Raw genomic sequence first — 18,907 nt, 5'->3', positions numbered from 1 at the left:
TATTTAGATTTGAGAAACTAACTTTGTTTATTAATGGTTTAATACATTGGAAATATCAGTCTGCAAGCCTTTGTAGTGTGTGCCACATTAAGAGAATGGTTTTAACTTCTGGCCTGATGACAATTAAGGGGAGGGAATTATCTTGATTTCAGATGACTGGTGGTGTTGGGAATAGAAGGATCAGCAAAGGAAAAAACTTCTGCTGATGCAATACTTGAAAGCCCTTAATCAGGTTTTTAATGCAAGTTGTTTGTATTACAGGCAAAGTTTCTGGATTTTTTAGAATTATACTTTTGTGCCTCCTGTTTTAAGTTCATTGTACACTTTTTTTAGTCATGCATCTGAAGGATAAAATATGGGTCTTAATAAATGATAGTATAATTTGTGGCTACTGTGTATGATGACTAAGGTCTGGATTTTTGGGTGCAGTTTTAGAATGGATTGGGTGCTCGTTTGGGTGCCAGTTTGGATGCTTTTAAATACTGTATTATTAAGACAAAAACCAACAAGATGCACTATATTTACAAACTACATAATTGTTTATTGCAATTTAGACATAAATACGAGCATTGTAATTTACAACAGTAACCATTTCACACAACCGCTATTCGCATACAAGTGTCACGTGGTGTCAACTCGTTCAAGGAAAAGTCTTCCGAATAATTTCGTATCAAGAAACACCCAGAACACACGTTAATACTGGAATAACACAAGGGCAGTATGCCTTTGTGTGCCTTGAAGTATATACTCTGTCACTAAATGATAGAGTATATACTTCAACAATGAACAAAGTGAATAATCGAGAAAATCGATTATTCACTTTATTGGCTACAATCTTTCGATTATTTATTACGATTCCTTCTTGCTCAATAATAGGAATTCTACGAACTCTTAATTTTTACCTTAGTTTATAATTTCATAGTTTATGAATATACTTTAATCATTTATATTAATGTTTGTTTAAGATATTTTACTGTTTTTATTTTTACAATTGTATACGAATTTGTTTTTCACTTACATTTACATGTATATGTATAATTATTCTATTATTTTCTTATTTACCCTTATTAATTTTTGTATTTTAAATGTGTTCCATTTTTGGAACGCTGATGTTTCAATCTTCTGGTTTAACCTGAGGATGGCCAATGGAATAGGCCGAAAATGTTAGTGTTTAATAAATCATCTCGGCAACTTAAGATGTGTTGTGATTATTTAAGTTATTTTTATATGAATTTGCATAATAATATATGTTAAACAACACATAAACATATGCACACAGAAATATAAAGTTCAGTTTGTGATAAAGTTCCAGGCTCTTCTGAAAATCTTGATTTTTTGCGATGAAGTCGCTTTCTTTTTCTTTCCTTAAGCAAATGTCGGTAAGAGAAAATCGCATCTAAATCGACTCTTCTCGCTTTTGCACTCCTTTCAAAATCTAGATCGTTCGCTACAGTTTGATCAACGATTTCAGTTATCGGTACCAAACTTTTACTAAGCAAATCTGTAGAGAAATTCTTTGGGTTCTTCGTTTTCAGAATCACTATTTTCCAGTTCTACATGAATTCCTTGTTCTGCCAGTTCTTGAAGATCGTGTTTGGTAAGGCTCTCACCAGAAACATACAGTATCTCCTCAATATCCTGCTCGTCTACATCTCTTAGTCCTGCTGTATTGATTAAATTAACAATTTGGTCGACCTAATGATACAGCGATAGGCTCTTCTCGTTGAGAATTCTTGGATACCTTCAGCTATAACTTCTTCCAGACTCCGTTCATGCATTTATAAGTTAATTCTTGCCAAGCGAAATCGATATTGCCTATGGCATCCACGATGTTATATTTTTTTTTTTCCAAAATTGAACCAAACAAGCCTAGGTTTAAGGGAAGTACAGCGCTAAGACGAATTTCCACCTTTTGCTGATTGGCTCGTGTTTGGGAATAATCGTATTACATACGAATCAATGAAATGCCACGATAATTTAAATCAATGTAAATTTTCAGCTTTTTTTAGGTTTCGAGCAGACTGCGTTATATCGAATCAGCGTAAATCGAGGTAGCGTTAAAGGAGGTCTGTATTATAACAAGGGAAAGTATTGTAATTGTGTCAAATTGACCTTCCCGGGTTTTTGCAAATCTCCACGTTTACAGACCTCCAGAACCCAAAATTGTCAAAAAACAGGAAAACATTTGGATATGTGTGTGACCGGAGGGTCGGCACCTCCTCGATGCCTCCTTGTCAGCATAAACACCACCGTGTCGAGATGAACACGGGAGCCGAGACGGCGATTAATTCGGTCACGCGAGCGGCCACGCGCGCGGGCAATCGGATTCGGTCTGGAGTGAGAGACAGCTTACCGGAAGTGACTCACGCAGAGATTAGAGTAACGAAACAACGTTTATTGGACACATAACGTTAGAATACAGGTGGTCCTCGAAAGAGAGGGAAATATCTAAGATACTTTCGCGGTCGGAGAGAGAGAGAGCTTACATCGATTTCGCTAGGCGATAAATACCTGACAAAGTTGGGATTGATAGAGATGACGATAGTGTTCGTTGGACGTTCGGAAGGTTTGGATCGGAGTTCAGATGACGGTTCTCGGGGAGGTTCGTCTTCGCCGGCGATATTGGTCGAAGGTAATATCCGAAAATATTCCAAGGCACAACACGGCGATGAATTTGGCACAGGAAAGTCGTCACCCCCTTAATCCAAGGCGATCGGGTGACGACTGCCTTGGCATTCGGTCTCTGTCTCTATTCAATTGACAATCTTGCGACGATAGGTCGGGGGGTTATGAGAAAGCGTCATTTAGTTGCTGAGAACTGGCCAAATGATTAATTCCCAGGTGTGAAAGTTGACAGTTATTCAACAAAACGGTATTGGTAGAAAATTAGTTCAGGATGCAGTTAAGTAAATAAGGGTGAGTCTCACATGTGTGTGTGTTTTCTGTTAGTGTCCTTTCGTTTAATGCCTTAGGATGGCGTAAACATTAGCTAATGACAAAACGAAATATGGTATGGTAACTTATATATAAAGAGTATTGACACTATTAAATTTTGGTGGTAGAAGGCTGAGAGTCATGTGAGATATCTCGCATGGGCTGATACATTAATATTTTAGTTGTTAATAGCACTCACAACTTTTTTTATTTATTATAAACTCATCTCTATACTCAATATTAAGGTTTTTGTCATTTCATAAAAATTAATAATATAACAATTATTTTTTAGAAAATCTCATAACAAATGGCGCTACACAAAATTTCACTTTCATGCTAGTATGGCTTTGTATCAAGCGACTCGCTGCTAGATTTTTTAAAAAACAAAGTTGATTTACCATTGAATGGATTACTAGCTACAATATATCTGGAAAACTTTTGTTAGATATAGCCTATATTCTCGTTTACAAACCGCTTATTTTAAACCGCACTACGCTATGTACACTGCTTATGTAAACAATGCATCCGTAGGAAAGAAATAAAATTTTTCTCTATGATTTATGTAGACAATATTCTCAGACGTCTCTACGTGATTTATTTCAGGGTAAAGTATTCGAAGCTAATACACTAAAATACGGTTTTTTAATCAGACAAGATATTGATTGTTTTATTAACACTTAATATTTTAACAATAATAACGCCTATACATACATCATTTTACTGATGAAACTATAGATAAAAAACACTTATCTATTCTCGTACCTATTAAAGTATCTTTGATATCTGATGTTCCAATACTATTTGCCTTTGCTCGTTATATTTGTATATCACTATTATCTATATATTTCCTCCTATTTGTTATTCGTGTTAAAACGTACAAACTAATAAACAATTAACAAGTAGAATTGTTGTTTCACGTTACAGAAAGTGATTTTTAAAGTAATTATAGTAATATTAAACTTTATCTATTATACCTCTTGTATATTAATAAAAATTTCTTCCGAGCACCGAACAGTGCGATAACCGTGTGCATTGGGTTCGGCTTTGAATTTGTTACAATGTTGGAATTTCTATCACAGATCAACATATTTGCATACATGTTTAGCCGATGCAGAAACAATTTGTGAGATCCATGATTTTAAGGATATTAAAATCCAGTTTTAAGCAAATTTTTATATAATATCCGTCACTATAGTTAGGAAAAACATCGCACCGGATACGGATCGAATGACGTTCTCTATCAACAAATGGATGAGAATTCTAACACTCAGTTGCCAAATGATAACATCCGATTGCGAAAGGTGAGGAAAGGAAGCGACAGCGTTGCATCATTTCGGTAACCCTTCATCTCGCACCTTCAGATTCGTCATTCGAACTGCCGATCACATGAAAACTTTCCCGGGCTAAACGCATAAAAAGACGAGACATCGACAGTTCTGGGCGTTTTGTCATAATGAGGTTTTAAATGAAGCAGAAGAGCTAGACCTGACCTGCTCTACCTCCATAAAACGGACTTGACCCTGTCTCTGGAGAAGACACTCGCCATTCCCTCGACAAAGAATCCTAGTCAAGACGATAGAATTCTCTATGAGCCAGATTCAATGGACATCTATGAACGGACATCCCCATAAAGGACAATGACTCGAGGACTCGCCATAGATTCGTCATTCATCCACTATGAATTCTTCTCCTGACGATGAAACGAACGTCATATCGACGAGCAATAAAGAATAGAATTATTTTGTTAGAAAGTTGTAAACTCTCTCTCTCTCTCTGGAAATTAGGCCCGCATCACGCGGCACAGGGGATAGTCGAATAGTCGGGGAACAGAATATTCACGCCGCAATTGTACGATCTAAAATCTGTATATAATCGCTATATTTTAGCCATATCCTTTGTAACCTATGTATCCTAGCTTTAGATCTATATTAAACTTATATTTTTGTTGCTCTTGCCAAAACTACATGATGAGTCTCAGAAACTGTGATAGAAGGAGAACTAGGGCGTACCCTGTAGGCGACGCGCAGCTAGATCGCCCTAAAGCTGCGAAAAGTGGGCAAGGGCTACCTCACCAGTGGCGGATGAAGTTAAAGAAGCAAGCCCTACATGAGGAAAAGGTGTTGAGAGTGGGAACACTGAATGTGGGAAGTATGACGGGAAGAGGAATGGAGGTGGTGGATATGATGCGGAGAAGGAGGATTGATGTACTGTGCGTGCAAGAAACGAGGTGGAGGGGAGACAAGGCGAAGGAACTTGGAGATGGATGTAAATTGTTTTATAGCAGTGCAAACAGGAATGGAAGAAATGGGGTTGGAATAGTGGTGGCTGGCAAGTGGAGGAGCGAGGTACTAGAGGTGTACAGGAGAGGTGATAGGATGATGCGAATGAAACTGAGTTTTGGAGATGATCTACTTGTGGTGTTTAGTGTGTACGCACCCCAGGTAGGATGTGCAACAGAGGAGAAAGAATGTTTTTGGAGTGAATTGGATGAAGAAATGAGGACACTGGAAGGAGGGGAGAGAGTAATAGTGGGAGGCGACTTCAATGGGCACATAGGGGGGCGGAACATGGGCTATGAAAGGATCCATGGAGGCCATGGGGTTGGGGAACCCAACAAGGAGGGGGAGAGTATATTGGGTTTTGCTGTGGCTTTTGATCTGGGGATTGTGAATTCGTTTTTCACCAAGCAGGAAAGTCATATGATAACTTTCAACAGTGGGCCTCATAGTTCGCAGATTGACTATATCCTTACTAGACGAGAGTACCTTGCGACGGTGATAAACTGTAAGGTTATACCAACAGATCAGGTATCGGCGCAACATCGGTTGATGTGCATAGACATGAAGTTAAGAATGTATAGGAAAAGTGGAAATACACAGATGAAGAAAATCAAGTGGTTTCGTTTGAGGGAGGAGAGGGCGAGGGCGGAGTATGTGGAGAGGGTGCTGCTACAAATCTCGCAAGAATGGGAGGGGGTGCAGGACTGGTGGGCATATAATGCCCAGGCTATCAGGAACTGTGCGGAGGAGGTGCTTGGTGTAACATCTGGAAAGATTAGGGTGCAAAAGGAAGGTTGGTGGTGGAATGAAAATGTGCAACAAGTTGTTCAGGTAAAGAAGGAGGCAAAACGGAAGTGGGACAGGTCACGTACTGAGGAAGATAGATTTGCGTATAAAACGGCAAAGCGTGAAGCTAAGAGAGTAGTGGCACAGGCAAAGGCAGGAGCATATGCGAATTTATACGAGGAGTTGGATACAAGGGAAGGACAGAAGAAAATATATCGTTTAGCCAAAATCAGGAATAGGGCAACGAAGGACATTTCGCATGTAAGGCAGATCAAGGACACGACGGGGACGGTCCTTCGAAGGGAGAACGATATAAGAGAAGGATGGAGGGCATACTTTGAGGGACTTTTGAATACAGAGAATGAAACAAAGAACAGAGAGGAAGGAAGCCAAAACATGGGCATGGTACAGATGGTAACCAGAGAAGAAGTGGAAAGGGCCCTAAAGAGGATGAAGAACGGTAAAGCGGAGGGCCCGGATGGAATTCCTGTAGAGGTGTGGAAGTCATTGGGGAGGAAGGGCATTGACCTACTATGGGACCTATTCAAAAAAGTCTTTGAGCAGGAGGAAATACCTAACGAATGGAGAGAAAGTATACTTGTACCTATCTACAAAGGAAAAGGGGATGTTCAAGATTGTAAAAACTATAGAGGAATAAAGTTGATGTCCCACACGATGAAGATTTTGGAAAGGGTTTTGGACGGAAGGTTGAGAGCAGAGGTGACCATTGCAGGAGAGCAGTTTGGATTCATGCCAGGACGGTCAACAGTCGATGCCATTTTTGCCCTTCGGCAAATGTTGGAAAAATATTGGGAGAAGCAAACCCAGCTGCATATGGCATTCATTGACCTGGAGAAAGCTTACGATACGGTGCCTAGACAAGAACTCTGGAGGTGTCTAAGGGAAAAGCTAGTTCCTGAAAAGTATGTTAGATTGATACAGGAACTGTATAGGGATGTGGCCACAAAGGTTAGGAGCTGTGTTGGAGTGTCCCGGTGCTTCAAGGTGGGAGTTGGTTTACATCAAGGGTCAGCACTGAGCCCCTTCTTGTTTAACATGCTGATGGAGGTGATCACGGACGGGGTCAGAGAAGAGGCGCCTTGGACCATGTTGTATGCAGATGATATCGTTCTGTGCGCCGAGACTAAAGAGGAGCTGAGGGTTAAATTGGAAAGGTGGTTGGGCACGTTGGAAGGGAGGGGCTTGAGGGTGAGTAGGAGTAAAACAGTGTATATGTGTAGTGGGGAGGTGGATGGTGCCCGGGAGAGGGATCTGGAGTTGAGGGGAGACGTATTTCGCAGAGTCAATACCTTTAAGTACCTGGGGTCGACTGTGGCGGAGGATGGAGGTGTGGATAAGGAGGTGACAGGCAGGATTCAGGCTGGCTGGAGGAATTGGAGGGATATGTCAGGTGTGTTATGTGATAAGAGGGTGCCGCTTAGGTTGAAAGGGAAAGTTTATTGGGTGGTGGTGAGACCAGCTATGCTGTATGCTATTGAGACTGTGAGCTTGAGGAAAACCCATGTCAAAAGGATGGAGGTGGCGGAGATGAGGATGCTCCGCTGGATGTGTGGGGTTACGAGAAGGGATCACGTTCGAAATGAATGTGTGAGGGGGACTGTGAAAGTTACGAACATAGAAGCAAAGATACAGGAGGCAAGGTTGAAGTGGTTTGGTCATGTGGTACGAAGAAAAGAAGAGTATGTGGGAAGAAGGGTTATGCAGATGTCAGTGAGGGGGAGGAGGAGGCGGGGACGACCGCGGAGACGGTGGATGGATCTTGTGGCGGAGGACTTGAGAGGGAAGCATCTGAATGTGGAGGCAGCCCAAGACAGGGAGCAGTGGAGGCGACTCATCAGAAACAGCGACCCTACATAGAATGGGAAAAGCTGAGGAAGAAGAAGAAGAAGAAGAAGATTTTTGTTGCTCGTTAACCTGTCTACCTGTCAATCGAAAATCGGTCATCTTACGATCTTACCCACCGCACTCCCCACTCGATCGTTTATCGAGCCCTCCTACTCAAAAATTCTGTTAAGAATCGCAAGTTAGGATGCGATTTAAATTATCCTAATCTCATCCTGACTGATATCAGCCTGACAAGACAAAGGTCTTGGTCTTTGGCCTTTACTATATTACCAACCATCCAAAGACAACGTGAGTAGGTCTCATCGATCTGTTGCCGTGTAAGTGGAATTTAGGGAACAGCCCGTGCTTCCCCCCGGCTTCTCACATATTTCTCTATTCTGTGTGCGACAAACAGAGGTTTTGCTCTGAAAGGTGCAAAAGCTTCTACTAGTTGCACTCTTTTCGAATGGTAGAAAGATTATACAATTTTTTTTCCCCCGCTGGTGAACAATTAAGAAGAAAAAGATCGCATTCGTTTGGTACTCCACATTGCTACAAATGGGACTTCTAGTTATGTGTCAGAGATGCCATTCTCCTATGTTTAATATTATTTAATTAATGCTTATAAACGATTCACTTTAAATTATATTAAACAGTTTTCTTAACTCTTCTGCGCAATATTTCATCGCAGTTGCAAACGGGAGGAATGTCAATTTCGTCCAACTTCTTTGTGTCATGAGAAGATATAATTTTTTCCCATGTTTTTCAACTGACTCGAATAGTTATTTTCCGTAACTGAGCATTGTTTGTCGTGTGTGAAGTTAAAAAGGACTCTAAATGTACGAAAGAATTGCGTTGTCGTAACTAATAAAAACATTTTCGTTTCTTCTTTCACATTAAAAGGCAAATTTCCATTTTGGTGAATCCATAATAATCAACGAAGAACTTCCTTACAATCAACTTAACGTTTGAATACCGTTGCTGTAAATCGAAACCGTTGAAAATCTACTCCAGCCTCAACTCTCTCGGGATACGAGCATTAAAAATGATGACATAAGGTCATTGTAGATTCAACATAATATGAACGTCACGTCCAATTTCAAAATCTGCAGTATTGCTGCAGTTAGCAAGGAGCATCGAACTGAATTTTTCATTAATTATGTCACAAATCAGTGAAATATTTCGTGGTATACGTACTAATTTATGATAGATTTACTTCTTATTATAATAAATCCAAATAATTGTGTGATGAATTCGACAGTATACTGAAACAAAATACACTTTTCACAGAAAACTGCTTGTATAAATACTACAATATATATATCTATATATATAATCGAGACAAGTTGATGATGATGATAATAATAATAAAAATAATAATAATGATAATAATAATAATAATGATTATCAGTGCAGAGCCCAAACGGTTAGGAGTTGAAAGTTGAAATTTGGGACACAGTTAGGGTACGTCACAAGAATGCACACTAAGAAGGGATTTTTCGAAATTCCTCCCCACGGGGAGAGGTACAGGATTAAGTCTTAACACTTCCATCAACAATGGAAGTGTTAAGAGAAAGCGACGTGCAAGACACAGATGCAGTTTTTTTCGGTTTTGCCGGAAATCGAAATATTTTTAGACCCACCTAAAAATTCTCTAATTAGTCTGGAAACAGGGGGACCCAATTCTTCTGTGAAAACGGGTAAGGTTGACTATAACGTAATGATCTTAATCTTCGCTCTCGTTACTTTTGCCCGAGCAACGCCGGGCCTACCTGCTAGTCTCTTTATATAACAGGTAGAAACAATATGTAGTACCTTATTATAATATAGTACGGTATATGAGATATTAAACTTACACTTAAAACCGCTTGCTTGTCGAAGAAAAAGAAATTGTTGCTTCTGAATCCCACTTCGGCTCTCGATACGGACATTAATACTTCCCTCTGAGAACAAAGAAAACACATTTCATTGTACTGTCGTTACGCGAGTTCTGATTTAAAATGTAATAAAAATCAGACATATTTTAATGGAAATCGAAGTAAAATATTCAATTTATAAATTAAAAAAGAATATTTACGATTTTGTTATTGTCATTGTCAAGGAAATAAATGTCCATTATGCAAGTGAAAAACCGTCCCATCTGAAATGTATCAATTATATAATCGTCGTTAAACTATTTATATGGTAAGGAGACATACAATTCACAAATTTTCTGTAAAATGAAAGTAACTTACGTTCGAAGGAATTCTTGTCAAGTAAAGAAAATATATTACTATAACAGCCCACAGCCAAAATATTGCAAAGCGTATCAACAGAGGTTCGTGCGTAATAGATACGTAAAGTACCATATATATAATTACCATGCTGATTATGGGAATGAAAACTGTTATAATCAAAACATGAATAGTTTTGCATATTTTATCGATGTTTTTAATAAAATAAACAATCGAAGACAGTTCCTGTAACGATGTCTTGCTATTAACTTCTTTCCTTCGTATTTTTTCCTTTATGTCTATAATAAATATGTCTAACGATTGAATACAGATGTAAGTAAGAATCCAAAGGAAACCTGTGCCATAACAAATGACGTTGACGTTAGTGAATACGCCAAATAAAAAATGAAAGTTACAAAAACTTTCTTGCCACAGTAATTTAGAGTATTCGTAAGTGTTCCTGTGACGCACATATAACACGCCAAATAACAAACACACAAATACTTGGACGAAGCTGAAGTACAGAACAACCGAGTCTTGATAATGCAGTAATTTTGAGTGAATTTTCTTTGCGCATTTTACGTTTTCGTCCAGGAGTTCGATCGCATTTATTATGTGAAATGCATTTGTATTATACAAGTAAAGAAAGAATGGAGAGATTAAAAGTGCACCGAATAATATCAAGCGTGAATGCGTACCGTAGATATCCCATAAAACGAGAATGCCACAGAAATCGTCAATATGAAAATTTATAAAAATCTTTGATAATTGATCAGAAAACAAGAATGAAATGGAAATTATCGTTATAAAGTATGTATTAAATAGAAGCGCTTTAACCCATAAATAATCTTGGCGCATGGGTATAAATACAACAATGACGCGTAAAACGTTTAGATAAGGACGAATTGTATCCAAAAGACAATATTCCACGAAGAATTAATAGATTTATACTAACTTGTAGCCTCAAAGAATAAAATTAAAATTTCTCTTCGTTTCTTCGATATTCTACGTACCTATTATGCACTCAAGGTTAATACTGAATTCCTTACTTTGTTTATGTTTTAATTAGCTAAATTAACAATATGCGAATATTGATTGACATAATGGAAATTAACGTTTTATGGTAATGTAATTTCAAAATTCATTAAGTTATATTTATCATTTTGGACGGTAAATTTAAAAACTTTCAAAGAATGTGAATGAATAAAGAGCACGTATTAATTAAGATATTGCACTGTACATGTAGTGTATTACAGTTATTGCCGTAGATTAGCATTGACAAAATCGATATTATTCTTAATATTTCTTAAAAGCAGGTAAATGAATCACGCCATCTCTCTATATATATATGTTACCGGCAAAACCCGATTTATGCCAAACTAGTTTTGCCTAGGCGAAACTAGTTTGGCGTAAAATCGGGTTTTGCCGGTAACATATACGTATATATTATTTATTATATTTTCTATTTTTTTAGTTTTAACTTCTGCATTATTGTATATAATTAAAACGTCATCAACATATCTTTTATAGTATTTTATACCTGAAACGTAAGCTTAAAATAAGGGTTAAAGAACATATGGCTGATTTAAAGTACCATTGATTAAATTCTGCATTCCATGACCATCGTATATTAAATAATTGTAATATTAATAAATCCAATATAGAGATTCTACATAAAGAAAAGAAGACATCGCATAGAAAATTCAAAGAGAGTATAGAAATTATTAAGAATAAAAGTAAGAATTGCATAAATAAAAATTTAAGTGTTAAAATTAGTGAAAATTGGATAAAAATGCTATAAAAGTGTTAGAGAATATTAAATCCCGTTATGATATTAATCTTTTGAGTTCAAATATTATGTATATTTGCGTAATAGTTATTAAAATTGGAAAAAATTATTAACTAATATTATTGTATATTAATAGGTTTTATTTATCGTTGTTATGGTTTGTATAAAACTTTTTATTTAATACCAAAAAATTCTTTTAAATTCGTTTTATTGGTTTATATGCAAATTAAAAAACCAGATTACGTAGGTGGCCCGCCAGTGGCCGAGTGGTCTCCGTTGCCGTTCATCGGTGGTCACTAGACCCTGAACACTGGGAAGTTCAGTCGTGGGTTCACGTCGCGACTCGGACAAGCTGGCTGCTAGGAGTTTTCCGGGTTTTCTCCTAGCCAATAACAACTGAATAGGAGGCCAGTTCCCCATAAAAGTCCTCCCGGAAGCCACTATTTCCCGCGCGTGCGTTTAGGCCCTTCGATATACGGCTGGCTCTTCGGTCGCGTAGCGATCATATACACATGTCTAATCGGAGAAAGGGCCTTTCTGAGCTAAAATCTCCATATCAAACACCTGTAGAAGAGAAAGAGATTACGTAGGTATGATATGGTCAGATGGAGACCTATTTGTTGTAGAGTTGAGATGGTCGTGCGTGAGATCTCTTTGTAGCAGCAGCAATAGTTATTATGTAAATTTAAGTGATGTGTTAAGATACAAATTACAGGTATAATAGAAGTTACTATACCTTTCTGTAAATTTGATTTATATAGATGAATGTTAAAAAAAATCTCGTCGAAATTCGCCCTGTCGGTCTGTTCGTTCTTTGCCCAACCTATGGAACGAAGTACGTTCCATTAAGTAATAGTATACTGATTACTGTTAGCAAAAGAGAAAAAAATTTTGAATGTGTCAACCTAAAAATGCAGTGCTGTCTGTATATATGTATTTGTTGCATATGGAAATTTTAAGGCGTTTTTGAATATTTATATCTACGTGGGCCATAGTTCTCTTGTGTATTGTCGGATTATAATTCGCGTATTTATGTGTATCCTCTTCTCACGTTTGATTTTATTGTTCAGTTGGCTGAAGAGGGGCAGGAACCCGAAACGCGTCTTGTAGTAAGCGTCCCAACTGAATAAAAAGATGAATAATTTGCCTAGTGTTTGAAAATTGTCACTACATTGTGTCTGTGTAAGCAAAGAATATTTAATAATATATTTATTTATTTTGATGTTCATACGCTTAAACGTAATTTTTTTAAATTATTATTTTTTTTGTAAGAATTATTTTCAGTTAATTATTTTGTTAAATTTTTTTTATAGATTCTACGTTGAAAACCTGCAATCAAATTATACAGAAATTAATTGATATATAGAAATCCAATCGATAATTTTGGGGTGGAATGTACGACATGATCTACGTTAGAAGTGTTTGAACGTAATTGCCGTGTTATGAAGCATTGCTGAAACAGCCGCACATAGCACTTGTTTGTTAGTAGTGCACTTCACATAGCCCTTCTATATGATATTTTTCCTGTTAGCAATAGAGTCGTGCCAGTTATCTAACTCCTTTTGTGGGAAAATTTAAAATTGTAGTAACTTGACTTCTGATTGTATCGGAAGTTCGTATACAGTTAATCTGGGCCTCCTGTCCTAAGCTTTCCACAACTGTCTCAACTTTCATCTGTCTAACTCTTTTCTCCAGATCAAAGAAGAATAGACCGGCAGACTGATAAAGACAGACGACAATCGGAATTTATAGGTCTAAAATTTTTTCAAATTGCAGCACAGTAACTTTTTATTAATGTTATTTTTACGATAACATAAATCCCACGTAGTTTATACAATCTGTTGCAAAAATATAAACACTTTATTATCACATAAAAGCAATTATTCTCGCACTTTTTAAAAGATTATTTTATTTAAAGAAGTCATACGAAGTCGTTTGGACGTTAACATTAGCAAATTCGATCACGTGCATCACAACCTATTCAACACGGATCACTTTTCAAATATTAATAGTAGACCGATATTAATCTACTCCCGGAAGAGAGGATGGTCAACGACTAATTTTGGTCGAATTATTCAATACCCTTTTTCAACAGTCTCTTATTTCTATCACACTAGCGGTATGTTGGCATTTAGATAGGGAATTTACGGGGAATACGAGGTTACCGGGCAGCGCAAAATATGTTTTAAGTGGTTTTCGAGGGTGACGAGTTTAAATATTTTGTTTTCTGCGAAATTTAGTTCGTTGGTAGATTACCATTTGATATTTGGCTATGAATGGAACAATTTGTTAGAGCTAATATTAGAAAAATGCTGTCTACTTAAGCAATGAAATTTCGCCTTTTCCTACGATCCGAGTATCGCGGAAAACATGACAATTATAGGTTAAAATAACCAAACTCTTTATATGGTTTTCGTTTTAATGCTTCTTATATTATAGTATTTGATTTATATAACTACAATGGTTATCTTATCTGAGTGACCAATCTCACACATTTTAAAAAATTCTTTATTTCTCTACTGTACACAATTTAAAGAATTTAAACAATTATTCTTAAAATGTGTTAGATTGGGCACTTGGTGTGATAATCTCTTACATAAGACAATCTTTGTAAATATAAACCGAATACTATAATATAATATAATAAAAAGGTACGAAATAATCTAATAATTTTAATCTTCGCTCTTGTTATTGTATATCTATAAATGAAGATGTTTGTTCGCTATGCACGCCTTGACCGCTTTACCAAATGGTACGAAACTCGGCAGTTACGTTCACATACTTCTAACTTAGATAATGTCTTATATCCCATCCCAAAATAGCGAATGAATTTCTGTGTATCAATTAATTTCTATCTACATTCGATTTATTGGCTTTACATGTAGCTCAAATGTATCTTTGCGCTACATTGCATCAACAGTTCAAAAATGAATCACAACATCAAACAGTATTGTGAGATCCTGGAGTTAATTATACCGTTAATTATAACCTGGAGAAAATCTGTTTTTTTTCCCCAATTAGTATTTTCGTCTCCCTCGGGCCAGATAAACAAGAGAGACGATCGAATATCTAGCAAAATCAACAATCACTTCCTTTGTTTTGGTAAAGTTTCTAAGATAAATCCTAATTCTTAACAGCAACGGCAACAAATATCATACATCAGTAAACAGTCTTATGCAGAAGATGTTTACTGATGTATGTTGCTCCCCATTGCTCGAGTGTAAAATTTGAAAGCGATAAACATGTGACTCAAAATGTTTCAGATAACAGATTAAAACAACAATTTAAGTTTGGCTTCCGTTATTTACTGTGTTTCGTTTTGTAAATTTTCCTGTAATGCGCTCCTATCGAAGCTTTAATTAAATTTTACTTTTGCAATTTTTTTCCGCATCTCTTGCAGTATACAAATTTTTCTGTCAATCCGCTTATTTGTTACTGCTACAAAATGCTCTCAATGGGGAAACTTCAACGATGATCACCTTGTATATTAAATTTTAATGTAGTTTGGAAACAAATAACCTATGTATGTCGGGACAAAAGATAAAATTGCAAAATATACGAATGAAACAAATTCTATTAATTCTTCTGTGTAGTCTTTAGATAATAATGTTTATACAAAGATGACACTCGACACGGATACTAGTATCAATACTGCAAAGAAATGCAACTCTTGTAGAATAAGATTCATCTTATTGATACAGCAACGGATTACAGAAATTTCTGAAAAGACGGATGTACATTCTTCTGTATGTCTTTCCTGTATTTTCTCTTTTAGATGTGTGTCAAATGTTTTTAACAACAAAACACTGACATAAGATAGACACCAAATAATCCCGTCGTATATGTTCTGACGTTAATAACGATAATCACAGCTATGGACACGTGAAAAATACAGAACATTTCCCGCCATAACGAGTTGTTATATTCGAAAAATCTGAAAGAGATGCACGTAAAGTTGAAAATAAAGAATGACGGCAAAAGAAGTAAGCGGAGAAACGGTAAGATCTTAAAAACTCCGTAACTTTGAAAAAGAATTTTCTTTCTATTTTATTTTTTGTCAATGAAATTTATGGCTTCCTTAATGACAAAGAATTTCCAATGAAATAATGAGAAATTAACGACAGAATACGTTATGGCCACAAACACAAGATAACGGAAATTTCTTTTCAAAGTATTCCAGAGTTGTGGAACAGCACAGAAACTTGAAGGTATATGAGGTTTTAGAAGATTCTTGGATGTTTTCTCTGGAAATATAACCAAGATCAATGCCCCGGATAGGAAATACAGTTGAAATATTGTTATTGTCGCCATTAAATAATCGTTTCGTTCGTAAATGAATATTCTGAAGATTCGTAGGATTGCTGGAGAATTTTGTGAAGAGAATTATTCATGATGTTACAATATTCAGAAACTCGACTTTACTTGTACACTATTTAGCATAAATGGTTTATTTTCTGTTAATATACGACGTTCTCTGGCAACACGTCACATATTAATATTTTTTAAAAATATAATTTTAAATGGATGGCTTCGTAATCATTTGAACTTTATTAAGATACAGTGGAACCTCGTTTAACGAGCATAATTCGTTCCAGAATCTTACTCATAATGCGAAACACACTTTCAGCGAAACAATTTTTCCCATGTAAATTAATGTAAAATACGATAATGCGTTCCACGCCGAAAAAATACTCACATATTTTATGTATAACATTTATTCAAAGAAAATTATACAATATATATTGTTAAGGAGCGTGAATCATCATCTTTTCTTCTAGCACGGAATGACTAACTTGGTATGCTAATTCGATTTGCAGATAACAAAAAAATCACAGATAATATCTGATGAACACGACAAACAATATACCAGATTCTTGGTCTATGTAAAGACTATAATTAAATTTTAGAAATTAATAAGACTAAAGGTAGGCAGTTATGCTGCCATCTCGTATTAAATTTAATAATTTTAAATTTTTAATTTAGACATTTCTATAATTTAATTTGGAATTGGTCATTCAATTTAACACGAGATGGCAGCATAACTGCCTACCTCTAGTCAAATTATTTAATTTCTAATATTTAATTATTGCCTTTACCTAGCCCAAGAATTTGGCATATCGTTTGGCGTGTTTATTACATAACGGGCAATGCTTGTTGATGTTTATATGTGTGAACACAAGTTTGAAAAAATGTGATCTCGAGCGACACTAAGATGCTTGCAGAACGAGTGCTAAACGCAGACTGATGGAGCATGCGCACAATCCAGGACTTCCCCTCTTCTGGTCACTCGTTATACGAAACGTCGTTCCTTAAGCGAATCATTTTTTCACAATTTGCTTTGCTCGTAATGTGAATCACACGTTATGCGAGGTTCCACTCTATTTGAACAGTGCTGGCGTAGGCAAAAATATACATGGTCAGAATATAATTAGTAAATTAATACGGTGTAACTGTTATGATTAATGAATGAATTTAAAAGCTTCGTAAACATTAAGCCATTGCAGAATTTCTTTAGCACTTAACATGATTAAAAATTCAAAACTAGAGATGATTGGTATATAATTAGTGGATGATATTACAGTGATAATTTCGGTACACCGACCACTCTTTTCACAAGCATGTGTCAGATTACCAGGAATGAACTGTTATATATTAATTTAATGTAGGCCTTCACACCTAAATAGGGGCCATTTTCCCATTCCAAGTAGGATTTCCCATGTGTTACGTTACCTAATTCCATTACATCATAAATCTTACACTAATGCCTATTCGAGATTCATGCGCATAAAAAACTATTAGAAATAAACATTTCCTACAATATTCAAAAATCTTCGTCTCTAATGTGTAAATTTGAAATTGTTGTTCAAACATAAATTATTTCAGAAACTAATGTGAAAAGAAATGCGATAACTGAATTTTAAAGAGAATTTCACCAAGAACTAGGGCTAAAATTCTAATGAAACCGTAAAATTCTGTATTTCGGACCATTCATCTCTATGTTTATCATATTAATGCATCGACTCGTACGATCTTTTGTGAGTAAAGGTTGTATTTTTTAAAAATCCTGCATGAAATATATTTTAAAAAATTCAACAATGAATACAGATAAAAATGTGATGTCTTCAACACAGGGACTTTACTCAATTTAAATATTCGGAAGCAGGTAAAAACTTGCAAAGAATGGTCGACTCTGCTCCTGCCAATTGTGTTCCCGTGGTCGGGAGGGATGTGTCGGAGGGACATCAAATTTCTATTTGTATTTGTTCTTCAATTTTTTATTGTTTTAGATTTAATGTTAATAATAATTTTTGTTTCTTGTTTCTAAAAAAAATTTGTATTAGTGAATGCAGGCGTAGCTTTTGTATCATCTTACAAAAGCAAGCGTGTCTTGTGCTTTACAAGCACGAAGCATTTTCCATTTTGTATTCTGTACAGATGATGCAAGAGATATTTTTTAAATTTGACACAAAATCAGATTTAATCGTACAAGAATAGGATTTGAAATATAAACAAATGCAAATCAATTGAAATGGAGTTAACGCCTTCATAAGAAAATGCCAACAGTTGCTTTTGAAACAACGAAAATGTGAACTTTATGACATAGATTTGTAACATTATTTGTTTGATTTTACTATACTTCTGAGTTTATTGCAGAGGTGATACCATTTTGTACGTTTAGAAACAATGGAAACTTATTATAAGTTTGCTGAACATTTCCTTTCTGACTGATAACGTTAAAACCATGTCTTTTTTATGTGTCTCTTCGGATAAATCTGTGTGGATCTACATTACTTATGTATAGATGAAATATGTTTTATATTATATATTTTCAACAGATGACTCATATTTTATATTATCCATATTTATTGTAAGTGTTGTTTAGATATAGGAAAGAAAAACGTGGGGCGAATTACATTCAGGTAATTTTGTGAGCCTGGGGAGCAATCGGAGAGAGTCCGACTCCTTCCGGCAACAGGTCGTTCAGCTACCCACATGTCAAGAATGGCTGTTACGTTTTATTACGCGTTACGCGAGTGGAGGGGAGGTGAGATGAGGTCGAC

General features: G+C 36.1%; 1 long non-coding RNA gene across 1 annotated transcript; it reads right to left on the bottom strand.

Moving 5' to 3' along the window:
- Positions 1 to 8,976: 8,976 nt before the first annotated feature.
- On the bottom strand, positions 8,977 to 10,451 carry LOC136974356 (uncharacterized). The gene is made up of 4 exons (XR_010880626.1): positions 10,079 to 10,451; positions 9,922 to 9,984; positions 9,701 to 9,787; positions 8,977 to 9,109 (listed from the first exon to the last, which is right to left on the bottom strand). It is a non-coding gene; the product is annotated as an uncharacterized lncRNA (long non-coding RNA).
- Between the last annotated feature and the right edge of the window lie 8,456 nt (positions 10,452 to 18,907).

This window comes from Centruroides vittatus, unplaced genomic scaffold (genome assembly GCF_030686945.1).
Source record: "Centruroides vittatus isolate TY-2023 unplaced genomic scaffold, ASM3068694v2 contig_347, whole genome shotgun sequence".
In the NCBI taxonomy this organism is placed as follows: Eukaryota; Metazoa; Arthropoda; class Arachnida; order Scorpiones; family Buthidae; genus Centruroides; species Centruroides vittatus.
This window is presented reverse-complemented; position numbering and strand designations above follow the sequence as displayed.